General features: G+C 47.6%; 1 protein-coding gene across 5 annotated transcripts in view; it reads left to right on the plus strand.

The window, feature by feature from the left end:
• The window catches only part of VANGL2 (VANGL planar cell polarity protein 2), a 56,291-nt gene that overhangs the window by 18,712 nt on the left and 21,527 nt on the right, over positions 1 to 16,052 (plus strand). The gene's annotated exons all lie outside the window — the stretch shown is intronic.

A 16,052-nucleotide genomic window follows, 5' to 3' on the forward strand; every position in this document is an offset into this window, starting at 1 on the left:
GATTTTGGGCAGGGGGATGGACTAGAAGACCTCCAGGGTCCCTTCCAGCCCAGTGATTCTATGATTTTGGGCAGGGGGATGGACTAGAAGACCTCCAGGGTCCCTTCCAGCCCAGTGATTCTATGATTTTGGGCAGGGGGATGGACTAGAAGACCTCCAGAGTCCCTTCCAGCCCAGTGATTCTATGATTTTGGGCAGGGGGATGGACTAGAAGACCTCCAGGGTACCTTCCAGCCCTGTGATTCTATGATTTTGGGCAGGGGGATGGACTAGAAGACCTCCAGGGTCCCTTCCAGCCCAGTGATTCTATGATTTTGGGCAGGGGGATGGACTAGAAGACCTCCAGGGTCCCTTCCAGCCCAGTGATTCTATGATTTTGGGCAGGGGGATGGACTAGAAGACCTCCAGGGTACCTTCCAGCCCTGTGATTCTATGATTTTGGGCAGGGGGATGGACTAGAAGACCTCCAGGGTCCCTTCCAGCCCAGTGATTCTATGATTTTGGGCAGGGGGATGGACTAGAAGACCTCCAGGGTACCTTCCAGCCCTGTGATTCTATGATCTCTGGCAGGGAGAATGGGCTAGAAGACCTCCAGGGTCCCTTCCAGCCCTGTGATTCTATGATGTTGAGCAGAGGGATGGGCTAGAAGACCTCTAGGGTCCTTTCCAGCCCAGTGATTCTATGATTTTGGGCAGGGGGATGGACTAGAAGACCTCCAGGGTCCCTTCCAGCCCAGTGATTCTATGATGTTGAGCAGAGGGATGGGCTAGAAGACCTCTAGGGTCCTTTCCAGCCCAGTGATTCTATGATGTTGAGCAGAGGGATGGACTAGAAGACCTCCAGGGTCCCTTCCAGCCCAGTGATTCTATGATGTTGAGCAGAGGGATGGGCTAGAAGACCTCCAGGGTCCCTTCCAGCCCAGTGATTCTATGATTTTGGGCAGGGGGATGGACTAGAAGACCTCCAGGGTCCCTTCCAGCCCAGTGATTCTATGATTTTGGGCAGGGGGATGGACTAGAAGACCTCCAGGGTCCCTTCCAGCCCAGTGATTCTATGATTTTGGGCAGGGGGATGGACTAGAAGACCTCCAGGGTCCCTTCCAGCCCTGTGATTCTATGATCTTGGGCAGTGGGATGGACTAGAAGACCTCCAAGGACTCTTGCAGCCCAGTGATTCTATGATCTTGGGCAGCGGGATGGACTAGAAGACCTCCAGGGTCCCTTCCAGCCCTGTGATTCTATGATCTTGGGCAGTGGGATGGACTAGAAGACCTCCAGGGTCCCTTCCAGCCCTGTGATTCTATGATCTTGGGTAGCGGGATGGACTAGAAGACCTCCGGGGTACCTTCCAGCCCTGTGATTCTATGATCTTGGGCAGCGGGATGGACTAGAAGACCTCCAGGGTCCCTTCCAGCCCAGTGATTCTATGATTGTGGGCAGGGGGATGGACTAGAAGACCTCCAGGGTCCTTTTCCAGCCCTGTGATTCTATGATCTTGGGCAGCGGGATGGACTAGAAGACCTCCAGGGTCCCTTCCAGCCCTGTGATTCTATGATCTTGGGCAGCGGGATGGACTAGAAGACCTCCAGGGTCCCTTCCAGCCCAGTGATTCTATGATTTTGGGCAGGGGGATGGACTAGAAGACCTCCAGGGTACCTTCCAGCCCTGTGATTCTATGATCTCTGGCAGGGAGAATGGGCTAGAAGACCTCCAGGGTCCCTTCCAGCCCTGTGATTCTATGATGTTGAGCAGAGGGATGGGCTAGAAGACCTCTAGGGTCCTTTCCAGCCCAGTGATTCTATGATTTTGGGCAGGGGGATGGACTAGAAGACCTCCAGGGTCCCTTCCAGCCCAGTGATTCTATGATGTTGAGCAGAGGGATGGGCTAGAAGACCTCTAGGGTCCTTTCCAGCCCAGTGATTCTATGATGTTGAGCAGAGGGATGGACTAGAAGACCTCCAGGGTCCCTTCCAGCCCAGTGATTCTATGATGTTGAGCAGAGGGATGGGCTAGAAGACCTCCAGGGTCCCTTCCAGCCCAGTGATTCTATGATTTTGGGCAGGGGGATGGACTAGAAGACCTCCAGGGTCCCTTCCAGCCCAGTGATTCTATGATTTTGGGCAGGGGGATGGACTAGAAGACCTCCAGGGTCCCTTCCAGCCCAGTGATTCTATGATTTTGGGCAGGGGGATGGACTAGAAGACCTCCAGGGTCCCTTCCAGCCCAGTGATTCTATGATTTTGGGCAGGGGGATGGACTAGAAGACCTCCAGGGTACCTTCCAGCCCTGTGATTGTATGATTTTGGGCAGGGGGATGGACTAGAAGACCTCCAGGGTCCCTTCCAGCCCAGTGATTCTATGATTTTGGGCAGGGGGATGGACTAGAAGACCTCCAGGGTCCCTTCCAGCCCAGTGATTCTATGATTTTGGGCAGGGGGATGGACTAGAAGACCTCCAGGGTACCTTCCAGCCCTGTGATTCTATGATTTTGGGCAGGGGGATGGACTAGAAGACCTCCAGGGTCCCTTCCAGCCCAGTGATTCTATGATTTTGGGCAGGGGGATGGACTAGAAGACCTCCAGGGTACCTTCCAGCCCTGTGATTCTATGATGTTGAGCAGAGGGATGGGCTAGAAGACCTCCAGGGTCCTTTCCAGCCCAGTGATTCTATGATTTTGGGCAGGGGGATGGACAAAAGACCTCCAGGGTCCCTTCCAGCAAAGCTGGCTGGGGAATTCTGGGAGTTGAAGTCCGCCAGGTTTAAAGTCGCCAGGGTTGGAGACCCCTGGGCTAGAAGACCTTCAAGGTCCCTTCCACAACCCTATTATTCTATATTATATGTTCTCAATCTCTGCAACTTTAAGAGGGTGGACTTCAATTCCCAGAATTCCTCAGCCCGCACGCACCGGCTGGAGAATTCTGGGAGTTGAAGTTCACAGGCCTTAGTGTGGCTGAGTTTGGAGACCCCTGGCCTAAAGACATAAATCTTTCAGTGGAAGGCATAGCTGGCTGGGGAATTCTGGGAGTTGAAGTCCACCTCTCTTAAAAGTTGCAGAGATTGACAAACCAGTTAAATTAAAGGGCAGCTGTTTTAAAAGGCGAAGGATTTGTAATTTTTTTGTTTCTTAGAAAAAACAACTACCCAATGCTGGTCTTTATAAGGAGGTTCTTTCTTTCTCAAGGTTCACTGCAGGCCCCAGATCAGCAGTAGGCCTTTCTTAAACAATGCCCTTCATTTGCAGAGGTATTAGTTTCTATCTGCATGCATAATAAAAGGGCCCTTGAGGCAGAGTAAAACAGTATCAGCTCCATGTGGCTCAGGAGAGAAGATAGGCAGGACAATGTAGAACAAAGAGGAGTAGAAAACAAACTGACTTTAACAATATTTAAATGGTTATTAGTTGCCCCTGACCCCTAAATGCCTCAGGAATTTAGTAGGGTAAGCACTTGAAAACCTCACTGGAAGTTTTCAAGAAGAGACTGGACAGCCTTTGGTCTAGAATGATTTCCTGTTTGAGCAGGGGGTTGGGCTAGAAGACCTCTAAGGCCCCTTCCAACTCTCCAAGTATGCTGTCTTGCAAATTGATGCCAATTTGGAGCTTTGGGGTGAAGAGGAAGAGGCTTCAAACGTTTAGGATCAGCACCTTAATGTTTTTTTTAAATAGTTTTTATTCAACATTGCATCTGTAAATCGTAATTTCATTTCTATAGCTTTCCAATACCGGCATTTTTAGTAATATCTACTATCTTTTGGATGATTATATACATATGCATTTTGTTTGTTACATACTTATTTATATAATCAATACATTTTATATACATAACAGCACCTTAATGTTTATGGTCGTATCTCTGGGTACATCGGACCATTTTGGAGCAGTTCGTGGTCGAGTGTTTTTGGTCAGGTTTCACCTCTGCTTTCTCCAGGAAAGGTCCAGATGGAGAAGATCAGCAGATGTTTTTGATGGCCTGCACATCAGTGGACAAGGGATGGTTACAAGGGGAGCTTCAACCAACATGGAGAATATGTCTCTGGTCACCAAGACCTTTGAATCTCCCAAACACTTTATATCTTTCCTCTGTTAGGTTTGCCCTGTTGCCTTTCTCTGCTGCAAACGTGGCTGCAGATTCTAACAGATCTCACACTCTTGCCCGGGATCAGGCAGGAGAGAAAGATCTGGTATGAAAAGGTAGCTCCAAAATAGACTTGAGTGTTGAGGACTTCCCGAATCTCTGCATGATTTAGGGCAGTAGTATCCAACCAGAGGTCTGCAAGAAAATTTTGGCACTCCGCAGAAAAATTATTTGCATTTTTTATATTGTACTAAATACTATTTATCTTTTTAAAAAATTCATATTAGTGGTCCTCGGGATTTAAAATTATGAATTTAGTCGTCCCTGAGGCCCGAAAGGTTGGAGACCCCTGATTTAGAGCAGACACTGGTCACTTTAAGAGGGGTGGGCTTCAACTCCCAGAATTCTATGCTGGCTGGGGAGTTCTGGGAGTTGAAGTCCATCCCTCTTAAAGCGGCAAGGCTGAGAAATTGCTGACTTAGACAATAGATTAATTTCAATTTTAGCAAACATGGAGAGTCAGAATGGTAGAATCGCTTGCAATGCCTTTGAATATGAGTTTTAGGGAATTTTGCCCCAGAGGAAAATGCATGAGATCCTTTAATTGACTGTCCTCCAGGGCAGGGGTCTCCAACCGTGGCAACTTTAAGCCTGGAGGACTTCAACTCCCAGAATCCCCCAGCCAGCAAAGCTGGCTGGGGAATTCTGGGAGTTGAAGTCCACCAGGCTTAAAGTTGCCACGGTTGGAGACCCCTGCTCCGGGGAGACTCAACTTGCGTGTCTTCCAGATGTTTTGGAGTTACAGCTGTCGGCAGCTACGCTGAAGTGATGGACCAGGGAGACCAAAACATCTGGAGAAGGCACATTCATGATACTGGGCTCTTCCTCCTTTGGGTGTCACCTTAGCCCTTATGCATTGCTGAGTCCTTCGGGAGAAGGGCAGTATAAAAATCAAATAAATAATAATAAATAAGATGACTGGGTTACACCCCAATCGTACACCCAATATAGTGTTGTTTTACCATGCATGTTGGTTTTTATAAATTGTGCTGCCATTTTGAAAATCTCTCCTGGAATCAGGAGCTCATTCCTAGCTCTTTGGAAGCTACGTGGCATTGTGAACCCCACATTTCTGACTGCTTCCAGTAGTTATGGTGCTGGCTTTCAGGCAGAGAAGACCTTATGCCAAACATCTACCACCTATGGCAGTGATGGGATCATGCGCACGTCGGCGTGGCACCAAGTGCCAAAAAGTGAGCACTTTGCGTGTGCACCAGGGCCGTGACCAGGAAGAGGTACTGCCCAGGGGGCATGTCCATGCCGGATAAGGTACTTTGGATTTCCGGCGCGCGCATGCAAGTCTTACTGTTCCTGCCACTCATGCGCATGCACCAGTCAGCTGGCGCATGCTCACACCAGAAAACGGAAGACCAGCTCTTCCAGTTTCCGGTACTGCTGCATGCACAAAGACCAGCTCAGGGGTATTCAACCTTTTTATACCTACCACCCACATTTGTATCTCTGTTAGTAGTAAAATTTTCTAACTGACCACTGGTTCCCACAGTAATGCACCGTGTATCATCGTCTGCGCATGCCTCTCGCGCATCGTGGATTGGGTTTGGGGTGGGGTGGGGCACCGGATATCAGCTCTGCTTGTCTGTTACAGCTGGGTGGTGTGGGGGGAGATGCGCGAGCTATTCTGGGACGAGGCTCTTTTGTTTGCGGTCGCACTATAGCGCCATTTAGTTTCACTTAGGTAACATGAACGAAACTTATGCGCGGGCGATACAAATAGTGTATTTTCAGAAATTGAAATTGTCACGGGGAATTTGATGAAAACCTAATGAAAATGTTTTTAAATAATGCTATGAAATTTTTTTAAAAAGTCAATTAAATTAAAAAAAAAGGGCTTCAGTATCGGACAAAACCCCTACCGCCCACCATGAAAGCTGGAAGGCCCACTAGTGGGCAATAGGGACCAGGTTGACTACCACTGGGCCAGCTGATTGTCGCGTGCACATGCGCACCAGAAACCCGGAAGAGGAACGGGCGATGCCGCGCGTGCCAGGCAACATGGCTCCGCATGCTACTTCGGGCACCAGTGCCATAGGTTCACCATCACAGATCAATGGTCTTCTCCTGGGTATAAAAGCTGTGGTGTGAGGGCCTCCTGCACGTCACACCACAGCTTCAACCGCCAAGCCAGTTTCTCCCCTTTTGCTAGCTGGCCTTCAACCCAACGCAGTCATGGTCATCTCTGGACGTTCTCAACCATCAAGGTCAACGTTGTCCCCCAAAAAGTGCTTTTTCCAAAAGGCAACTGGACTTTTCTAGTTACTTTTCTTCCCTTGTCATCCAAGAAGCTTTTTCAGTTCTAACGTTTGTTTGGGTGAAGTGTTTTCAGAGACAAAAAAAAAACACCCAAGAAAAGTCCAGCTGCCTTTTTGAAAAGCACCTTTGAGACATGGTCCTCTCTGTTCACAGAGCCTCAAGGTTGATCGCACATTGAGGACACTTGGCTGCCTTTCATTCCCCTTTTCTTCAAGACCCCCCCCTCCACTCCCCTGTCTCCAGTCTTCCCCAAGGCTCTGCCAACGAAGCCTTGTTCTCTAGAAATGGAGTGGCCCAGAGAGAGAGAGGATCTCTGACGGAATCGGTGTTTTATCATTTCACAAACCTTGCTCTCTCTTTGAAGAGGCGCATTCAACTGAGGCTTACAGGCTTAGCGTCTTTCTTGCAAAGGAAGAATGGGGTGGGGGTGGGCTAAGGAGGGAGCGGTCGGGGAAAGGCTGGGGAACTCTGGGGTTTGGGGAAAGGAAACAATAATTGGCGTTAAAATTGTCGGGTGAGTAAAGCCAGCATATTAATCTTGTGATTTGACCCGTTGAGTCATACTTTTGGGTAAGGAAGGTTAGTCAATAATCCAAATCAAAGTCTACAATAGTGTCTCTTAACCGTGGTCACTTTAAGATGGTTGGACTTCAACTCCCAGAATTCCCTAGCCAGTACAGCTAGCTGGGGAATTCTGGGAGTTGAAGTCCACCCATCTTAAAGTGACCACGGTTTAAAAAACAACAACATTTGTCACTGCCTTGCTTCTAAACCAGGGGTCTCCAACCTAGGCAACTGTAAGACTTGTGGACTGTAAGACTGGTGACCCCCAGGGGGAGAGCCTTCTCTGTGGAGGCACCTACCCTCTGGAACGAGCTTCCTCCGGGGTTACCATCACTCCCCGACCTCCGGACCTTCCGACGCGAGCTCAAGACCCTCTTATTTCATCGCGCGGGGCTGGCTTAATGGGTTATGGTTTTTAATTGGGGTTTTACTATTGATTTTTAATAGTTTTAATGTTTAGCCAAATTTGAATTGGATTTTTATAGTGTTTTTTAATCTATTTATGTGTATTGTTTTATGTTGGCTGTAAACCGCCCTGAGTCCTTCGGGAGAAGGGCGGTATAGAAATTTAATAAATGAAACTATAAACTAAACTAAACTTCAACTCCCAGAATTCCTCAGACAGCAAAGCCAAGGTTGGAGACCCCTGTTCTAAACTATTCTTCTTGGTAGGCTGCAGCTTCATCCTGTTGTCAATTGTGTGTTGCTTGGGTTGTGTGAAGGTGTGGTGGTTCAAGCCTGCAAAGCCAATTTGGGCTGCTGTCCTCATTTTGCAGCCGGCCAAGCCAGAGGTACAATCTTTGATGTCCCACCCTCCAAAATTGCCATCACTTCTAGGCATGTGAAATTGTTTTGGAGCTGGTGGCCACTGGGGAAGGCCGGCGATGGCTGTGAAATTGTCCTCCCACTGAGGGTGTGGTGAGGAGACGGCTCTGCGGTTTCGGAGAGCAGAGGGCTCTGAAAGCCAGGTGATACAGGGAAGGTGTCTGGGAGTGTCCTTCAGGGCCTGGCCTGGCAGGTGGAAGGAGAAAGCTGCTGAGCAGTTTCCACCTTGCCCAGGTAGACATATGTGCTTGGAAGTCCTGGAGGCCTGACAGATGTTAAGGAGCACTGCTAACATAAGCAGCAGCTGGGTGCCATCCGTGTGTGGCTAGCACAGCTGCCACCTGCCCGTGCCCTGGATGGCAGCTTGACTGCGTGACCCAGTTGGCATAGCGTGGTGGCCTTTCTCTAGGATGGCTTCGTAAGTTCAGGTAGTCCTCAGTGTATGACTGTAATTCGGACTAGACCTTCCATTGCTAAGCACTGCAGTTTGCAAAACCACTGTGAGGTTTCCTCTTTTCACCGTCTCTCTAAAGCTGCAGGCAAGAAGATCCCATGGCCCCCCTCCTGAGCTCTGAACATCTGGGACAGGGGATTGGAGTAGAAGATTGCCAAGGTCCCTTCCAGCTCATGGTTTTGTGATTCTATGATCTTGGGCAGGGGGCTGGACTAGAAGACCTCCAAGGTCCCTTCCATCCCTAGGATTCCTCCTCTTGCCAACTCTCTAAAGCTGCCGGCAAGGACCTTCCTCCTGAGCTTATGGATGTACATCTGGGGCAGGGGGTTAGAGTAGAAGATCTCCAAGGTTTCTTCCAGCCCTAGGATTCTATGATTCTTACGACCTTGGAGCTTACTAGAAAACCTGTAAGGTCCCTTCCAGACCTGTCATTGGGCAGGATGATGGTCTAGAAGACCTCCAAAGTTCCTTCTAGCCTGTTGTACGATTCTATGACCTTGGGCAGGGGTTATTAAAAGACCTCCAATGTCTCTTCTAGCCTGACATTCTATGGTTCTGTAATTTTGAAGGATAAGGAATGGGGAGCTGTAGTTTCTTCCTGTTGCAATAGTGAAGACCACCAAGGTCCTTTCCGGCCCTGTCGTTCTATAATTCTATGATTTTGGGCAGGGGCTGGACTAGAAGACCTCAAGGTCCCTTCCATCCCTAGGATTCCTCCTCTTGCCAACTCTCTAAAGCTGCCGGCAAGGACCTTCCTCCTGAGCTTATGGATGTACATCTGGGGCAGGGGGTTAGAGTAGAAGATCTCCAAGGTTTCTTCCAGCCCTAGGATTCTATGATTCTTACGACCTTGGAGCTTACTAGAAAACCTGTAAGGTCCCTTCCAGACCTGTCATTGGGCAGGATGATGGTCTAGAAGACCTCCAAAGTTCCTTCTAGCCTGTTGTACGATTCTATGACCTTGGGCAGGGGTTATTAAAAGACCTCCAATGTCTCTTCTAGCCTGACATTCTATGGTTCTGTAATTTTGAAGGATAAGGAATGGGGAGCTGTAGTTTCTTCCTGTTGCAATAGTGAAGACCACCAAGGTCCTTTCCGGCCCTGTCGTTCTATAATTCTATGATTTTGGGCAGGGGGTTATTAGAAGACCTCCATGGTCCCTTCTAGCCCTATGATTCTATGACCTTGGCTATAGAGCTAGGCTAGAAGACCTCCAAGGTCCCTTCCAGCCCTAAGGTTCTATGATCTTGGGCAGGAGGTTGTACTGGAAGACCTCTAAAGTCCCTTCCAGCCCTGTTGTTCTATGATTCTACAATCTTGGGCACCTTCTGGTTGTTAGAAGACCTCCATGGTCCCTTCCAGCCCTATGATTCTGTGACCTTGGCTATAGAGCTAGGCTAGAAGACCTCCAAGGTCCCTTCCAGCCCTAAGGTTCTATGATCTTGGGCAGGAGGTTGGATTAGAAGACCTCCAAGGTCCCTTCCTTAGCCTTAGGGTTCCAGGATTGTATAAGTCGTGCCCTGCTGGATGGGACCCCTGGCTCTTGTTTTCAGCCTGGCCAGCCAGCTGCAGCAGGAGGCCTGCTACTCCCACGGATGCAGCATCATGGAGGCTAATAACAGCTCTTTTCTGAAACCAGCCAAGTTGGTAGCCAGCATCGCATCTGGTAGCAGATTCCAAGCGGAACTTAACATGTTGGGTGAAAAGAATAGTTCCTTTTGTCTCTTCTGATTGTTCCAGGATGCAATTCAGTCGGGCCAGGCGTCTCCGACCTTGTGGACTTCAACTCTCAGAGTTGGACCCCTGAGTTGGGGGAGTTCTGGTTCTAGTATTTGGAGAAGGAGTGGGAGAGCTGCTTCTTCTCCATACTATCCGTACCTGGCATAACTTTGCTTCCCTTGATTTTTCTCGAGCTTCTTGTCTTTAGTGCCTGACCGTTCATGGTTCGTGGCCAAGATATTAGGAGATAGATGAGTGTCGATGAAGCTGAAACACACACAGTGCAGAAAGTCCTTGACTTGCAACCGTTCATTTAGTGATCATTAATGGAATTCAAGGGGATGCAGTGGCCAAGGCGCTGAGCCTGTCGATCGAAAGATAGGCAGTTTGGCGGTTCGAATCCCTAGTGCTGCGTAACGGGGTGAGCTCCCGTTCCTTGTCCCAGCTTCTGCCAACCTAGCAGTTTGAAAGCACTTAAAAAATGCAAGTAGAAAAAATAGGGACCACCTTTGGTGGGAAGGGAAGAGCGTTCCGTGCGCCTTTGGCGTTGAGTCATGCCGGCCACGTGACCACGGAGACGTCTTCGGACAGCGCTGGCTCTTCGGCTTTGAAACGGAGATGAACACCGCCCCCTAGAGTCGGCAACGACTAGCACGTATGTACAAGGGGAACCTTTACCTTTACCTTCACCTATAGGTATAGGTATAGGTATAGGTATAGATTGCGACTTAGACCACGGTTGAATTTCTGTTGCTAAGTGAGACAGTTGTTAAGTAAATTTAGTCCCATTTTACGGCCTTTCTTGCCACAGTTGTTAAGTGAATCACCTCAGTTGTCAAGTTAATAACACGGTTGTTAAGTGAATCTGGATTGACCTTGCTTGTCAGAAGGTCACAAAAGGGGATCATGGGACTCTGCAACCATCATAAATGTGAGTCAGTTGCCGAGCAACTGAGTTTTGATCGGGTGACCACAGAGAAGCTACAACGGTCGTAAGTGCGAAAACACTTTATTCAACGCCATTGTAACTTCAGATGGCCACTAAACAAATGTTTGTAAGTCGAGGACTACCTGTCAATGTGAACCAGGATAAAATGTATCTCCTTGTATCTCCTTACCTTAAAAGGGCATCTAGGTATCCCTTAGCTCATTTTTATTCTCTTTTAAGTTTGCAAAAATGTGGCCCCACTCTTTCATTAAGCTTTGTCCCTCCTGGCCTGTATTCTTTTGTTCTAAGAAGCAGGTTTATTTCTTTCATGAAGAAGGAGCTGAAATCTCCAAGCGGGCGAGGTGGCTTTTCAACGCGCCAACTTCCGTCTACTCCAGTGGTAGTCAACCTGGTCCCTACCGCCCACTAGTGGGCGTTCCAGCTTTCATGGTGGGCGGTAGGGGTTTTGTCCGATATTGAAGCACTTTCCTTTTTTAAAAAATTTAATTGACTTTTAAAAAATTTTCATAGCATTATTTAAAAACATTTTCATTAGCTTTTCATAAAATTCCCCGTGACAATTTCAATTTCTGAAAATACACTATTTGTATCGCCCGCGCATAAGTTTAGTTCACGTTACGTAAGTGAAACTAAATGGCGCTATAGTGCGACCGCAAACAAAAGAGCCTCATTTCAGAATAGCTCGCGCATCTCCCCCCACACCATCCAGCTTTAACAGACAAGCAGAGCTGGTAGCCGGCACCCCCCTCCCCCCAACCCAATCCACGATGCACGAGAGGCATGCGCAGATGACGATACACGGTGCATTACTGTGGGAACCGGTGGGCGGTTAGAAAATTTTACTACTAACAGAGATACAAAAGTGGGTGGTAGGTATAAAAAGGTTGACTACCCGTGGTTTAGACCACCAGGAGATGTTTTAATGGAGGATCCTGCAGGATCTCCGCTTGGCAGTCTCGGAGCCACCTTTACGCAGGACTTGGTGGTGCCAAGAACTTGCCCTGCCCCTCAACTCCGGTCCTTCCCCCCCCCCCCCTCCTTCCATCCCTGGAGAACCGGATCTGGGACTTTCCTTTGGAGGGGAGGATCGAGAGCTTTGTTGAGTCAGCTTCTTTCTGGAGTGGTTGTGTCCAACTTGTTCCGACAGACTCCTGGCGCCCTGCAGCAGAGCGAGCTCCAGCCTCGGAGGAGGAGAGGAGGGAGAACCATCTTCTAGTTGCTTCTCCCTCTCTTGCTCTCGGGCGCTGAACATGGAGGAGAGCAGATCCTTAATGATCACATCAATCATGCTTAATGTTCTACCGCTGGAGAACTCCGGGAGGGTGGAGCGCGTACAGTTCTGGGTGGAATTTTGGCTTCCTGTTTGGTCTGATTTTATCCTGGTCAGATCTTGGCCAGGATATTTTCTGCCTCTTGCTTGGTCCACTCCTTCTCCTCTTTCACTATCAAGACCCAGCAGCCCAGGCCCTCTCTTCCACCAAGTCCTTGTGGCTGGACAAAACTTGCCCCGAGTCTCTGCTCATGTCTGAACCAGAGCATAACGTTTCTCTAATGGGATAAACAAGAATTTTGTTTAGGTCTGCCTTAATGTAGTGCTGTTGCTATTGCTAGGGTCTCCTGCACCTCCAAGCTCTCTTTAAATTCTGTTATTATTTTATTTTGGATTAAGGTTCCCGACATTGGACAATTGGAGCTCTCGCCTCACAATCCGGAGGCTGCGAGTTCGATCCTAGATAGAGGCAGATATTTCTCTCGCTGGGCACGATGGGAATATATCTGCTGAACGGAACTCCGCATTGGCGACAGGAAGGGCATCCGGCCGTTAAAACACTCCGCTAGCTCCATTCAGTTGCCCAGAATCCCCCCTGCCCACAAGGGATTATGGGGTTGTTAAAAGAAGAGGGTTGAAAAATGGGAGAGGTCACTTCAGAAATTAGTTGTGAAGAGAAGAGGGTTTGGGTAAAATTCACATGTGCAGTGTGTGAAATTCTTTCCACTCCCATAGTTATTTAATGCAGGGGTCTCCAACCTTGGCAACTTTAAGCCTGGAGGACTTCAACTCCCAGAATTCCCCAGCCAACAAAGCTGGCTGGGGAATTCTAGGAGTTGAAGTCCACCAGGCTTAAAGTTGCCAAGGTTGGAGACCCCTGATTTAATGCACATTTTACCACACATATGTGACCGGGCAGCCAAAGGATACGTGTGAATCTCTCTCTGCTTGGTCCCAGTGAAGACAACCACGTGGGGCTGTTCTGGATCCCTGCCCTGGAAACCTGCTGGAGAAGTTCTTCTCCATGCCCTGAAGGGATCCAGAGAGATCCCTTGCCCGGTTTCTCCCTGCCTCAAACAGGCAAGAGACGTTCAAAATGTGCTTAATTGTTTTCTAAAGCTGTATGAAATGTGGCAGCTGGGATTCCTTGGTCTTTCCCCCCCCCCGCCCCCCTTGAAAACATTTGGCTTCTAAGACACTTTCCACCGGCAAGATTGGCAAAGATGTTTAAGGTCATGTCTGCTAAATCAGGGGTCTCCAATCATGGCAACTTTTAAGACTTGTGGACTTCAACTCCCAGAGTTCCTCAAGTCAGCTTTGTTGACTGAGGAATTCTGGGAGTTGAAGTCCACAAGTCTTCAAGTTGCCAAGGTTGGAGACCCCTGTGCTAAATGTTGGAAATGTAATCAGACACCAGGTTTGCATGATCTCGTGTGGTAGAAGTGCCCAAAGGCAAAAAAATATTGGCAAAAAAATACATACATGGTTGGAAAAAAATGGTAAAGGAGCGCATAGATCTAAAGCCAGGTATCTTACCAGAAAAATACAATAAGCGGAATACTTGTTTAATTTTATACGTGTTAAAATGTGTGGCTCAGACTGCTGAGATAGTCTGTTATTAACAGCAGCTGCCTGCAGTTACTGCAGGTTCAAGTCCCACCAGGCCCAAGGTTGACTCAGCCTTCCATCCTTTATAAGGTAGGTAAAATGAGGACCCAGATTGTTGGGGGCAATAAGTTGACTTTGTATATAATATACAAATGGATGAAGACTATTGCTTGACACAGTGTAAGCCGCCCTGAGTCTTCAGAGAAGGGCGGGATATAAATGAAAAAACAAAAAAACAAAGTTAGAATTGTGTTTGTACAACGGCGGAAAAACGAAGAGATCCCTACAGAGGAAAATGTAATTAAAAAATATTAGAAAGTGCAGAAATGGATAGATTAACACTTAAAATTAAGGAGAAGGAAGAAACTGAGTGCTTTTTAACATGGAATTTGTTTTATCAATGGCTAGCTGGCAGGAACAGAAGTTAGAAACTTAAAAGCATAAGAGAATGATTAATTACATAAGGAAGATTCACTAAAATGGATAAGCAAATACTGTTTTATTATGTGATCATTATTAATGTTACGAATATTATTGTTACTATTATGATTATTATTTCTTGTACCCAGACAAGACACATATGTAGACATTGAATTTTTTATGTTTAATCAAATTTTTTTTAAAATTTTAAAAAAAGAAAACATTTTGCTCCTCATCCGAGAAGCTTCTTCAGTTCTGAAGTGAAGCTGAAGAAGAAAAAGAACCAAAGAAGCTTCTCAGATAAGGAGTGAAATATTTTTCAAGAAAAAAAAATCCGAAAGTCCAGCTTTTTTTTTGGAAAAAGCACCTTTGGGACAACCATGACCTGGATGACTTGAGAATCCCCACAGTTACGTCTTCTGTTTCTAGGGAGCTGCAGGAGTCCTTGGAAGAGGGGAATTCTAGGAATTCTGGGGGGGGGGGAAGGAAAAGGAAACCAAAGATGGTTAGAAATTGCTAGCTGAAGTTCACAGCTTTTGGAGAAATGAAATATCATCACACAGCTAAGGTAGTTCTTGACTTATGACTACACTTGAGACCAGAATTTCTGTTCCGTGAAGGGGTTGTTAAGTCAATCGTGACTGATTTTGTGACCATTTGACTTGCTAAGCAAATCATTGCAGTCGTTAAGTGAATCACGCAGTCATTAAGTGAATTTGGCTTCCCCCCATTGACTTTTTGCTTGTCGGAAGCCAGCTGAGAAGGTTGCAAATGGGGATCACGTGACCCCCCTACCCCGGGACACTGTTGTAAATACATACTGGTTGCCAGTCACCCAAATTTTTGATCACGTGACCCTGGGGATGTTGCAGCAGTTGTAAATGTGTCACTCCCCCCCCCTCCCCCCCCCCCCGGGACTGTTTTCACTTTGAATGGTTGCTAAACGAATGGTTATAAGTCGAGAACTACCTGCATTGTCCAGAAAGTGTGCGTGTGAAGTTGGTTATGTGCCCCAAATGTGGATTGGAAATCCCTGCATGCAGAAAGCTAGTTTGTCAGGGCAGAAGGCTTCAGCTTCACTTTCTTGAGCGGCTGATGTTCTACTTCAGGTGCGTCCAACCTGGGCAACTTTACGACTTGTGGACTTCGGCTCCCAGAATTCCTCAGCCGGCATGCTTGGGATTTCTGGGAATTGAAGTCCACAGGTTGTAAAGTTGCCAAGGTTGGAGACTCCTGCTCTAGAAAATCCTTCTCATTTTAGGAGACTGGATGGAAGCCATCCAAAGCCTGAGACCTGGGATGGAGCAGATCCACCAGGACTCACCCACCTTCAGGGGAGCTAAATGAACCGGAGGTCAGCCCCAAATCAGCGTATCTCCTAGTCCCTCAGCCTCTTCTTCTCTTTTTTTTTTTTAATAAAAAAGTTTTATTTCCATTTTCCATCAACATATTCAATCTACAGTCTCTTATTCAACATCAATCATTAATTTTCATTTGTTACTTATTCGGGCCTCCTCAGCTACCACTTCCTTCCTTAACACAACCTTTCCTCTTCCCTTCTCTACCTTCTACTACTTTCTCCATCCTTCCTCTCCTTCACTTTTCTACTTCCTCTCCTCCTACCCCACTCCTCTGTTCTTCCACCCTTTCTAACCCTCTCTCTTTCCCCTTTCTTCCTCTCCTTTCCCCCTTTTCTACCTCTCTTTCCTACCTACTTTCTTCCTTCGCTCTCTCTACTCCTCTCTCCCTCTCCCTTCCCTTCTGAAATGGCAGCTGAGCAGCCCTGATTTCATTTCAAATTATCTCTATTTTTTGATTACATATCTTCAATCATTCCTGT

This window comes from Ahaetulla prasina, chromosome 17, assembly GCF_028640845.1.
Source record: "Ahaetulla prasina isolate Xishuangbanna chromosome 17, ASM2864084v1, whole genome shotgun sequence".
Lineage (NCBI taxonomy): Eukaryota > Metazoa > Chordata > Lepidosauria > Squamata > Colubridae > Ahaetulla > Ahaetulla prasina.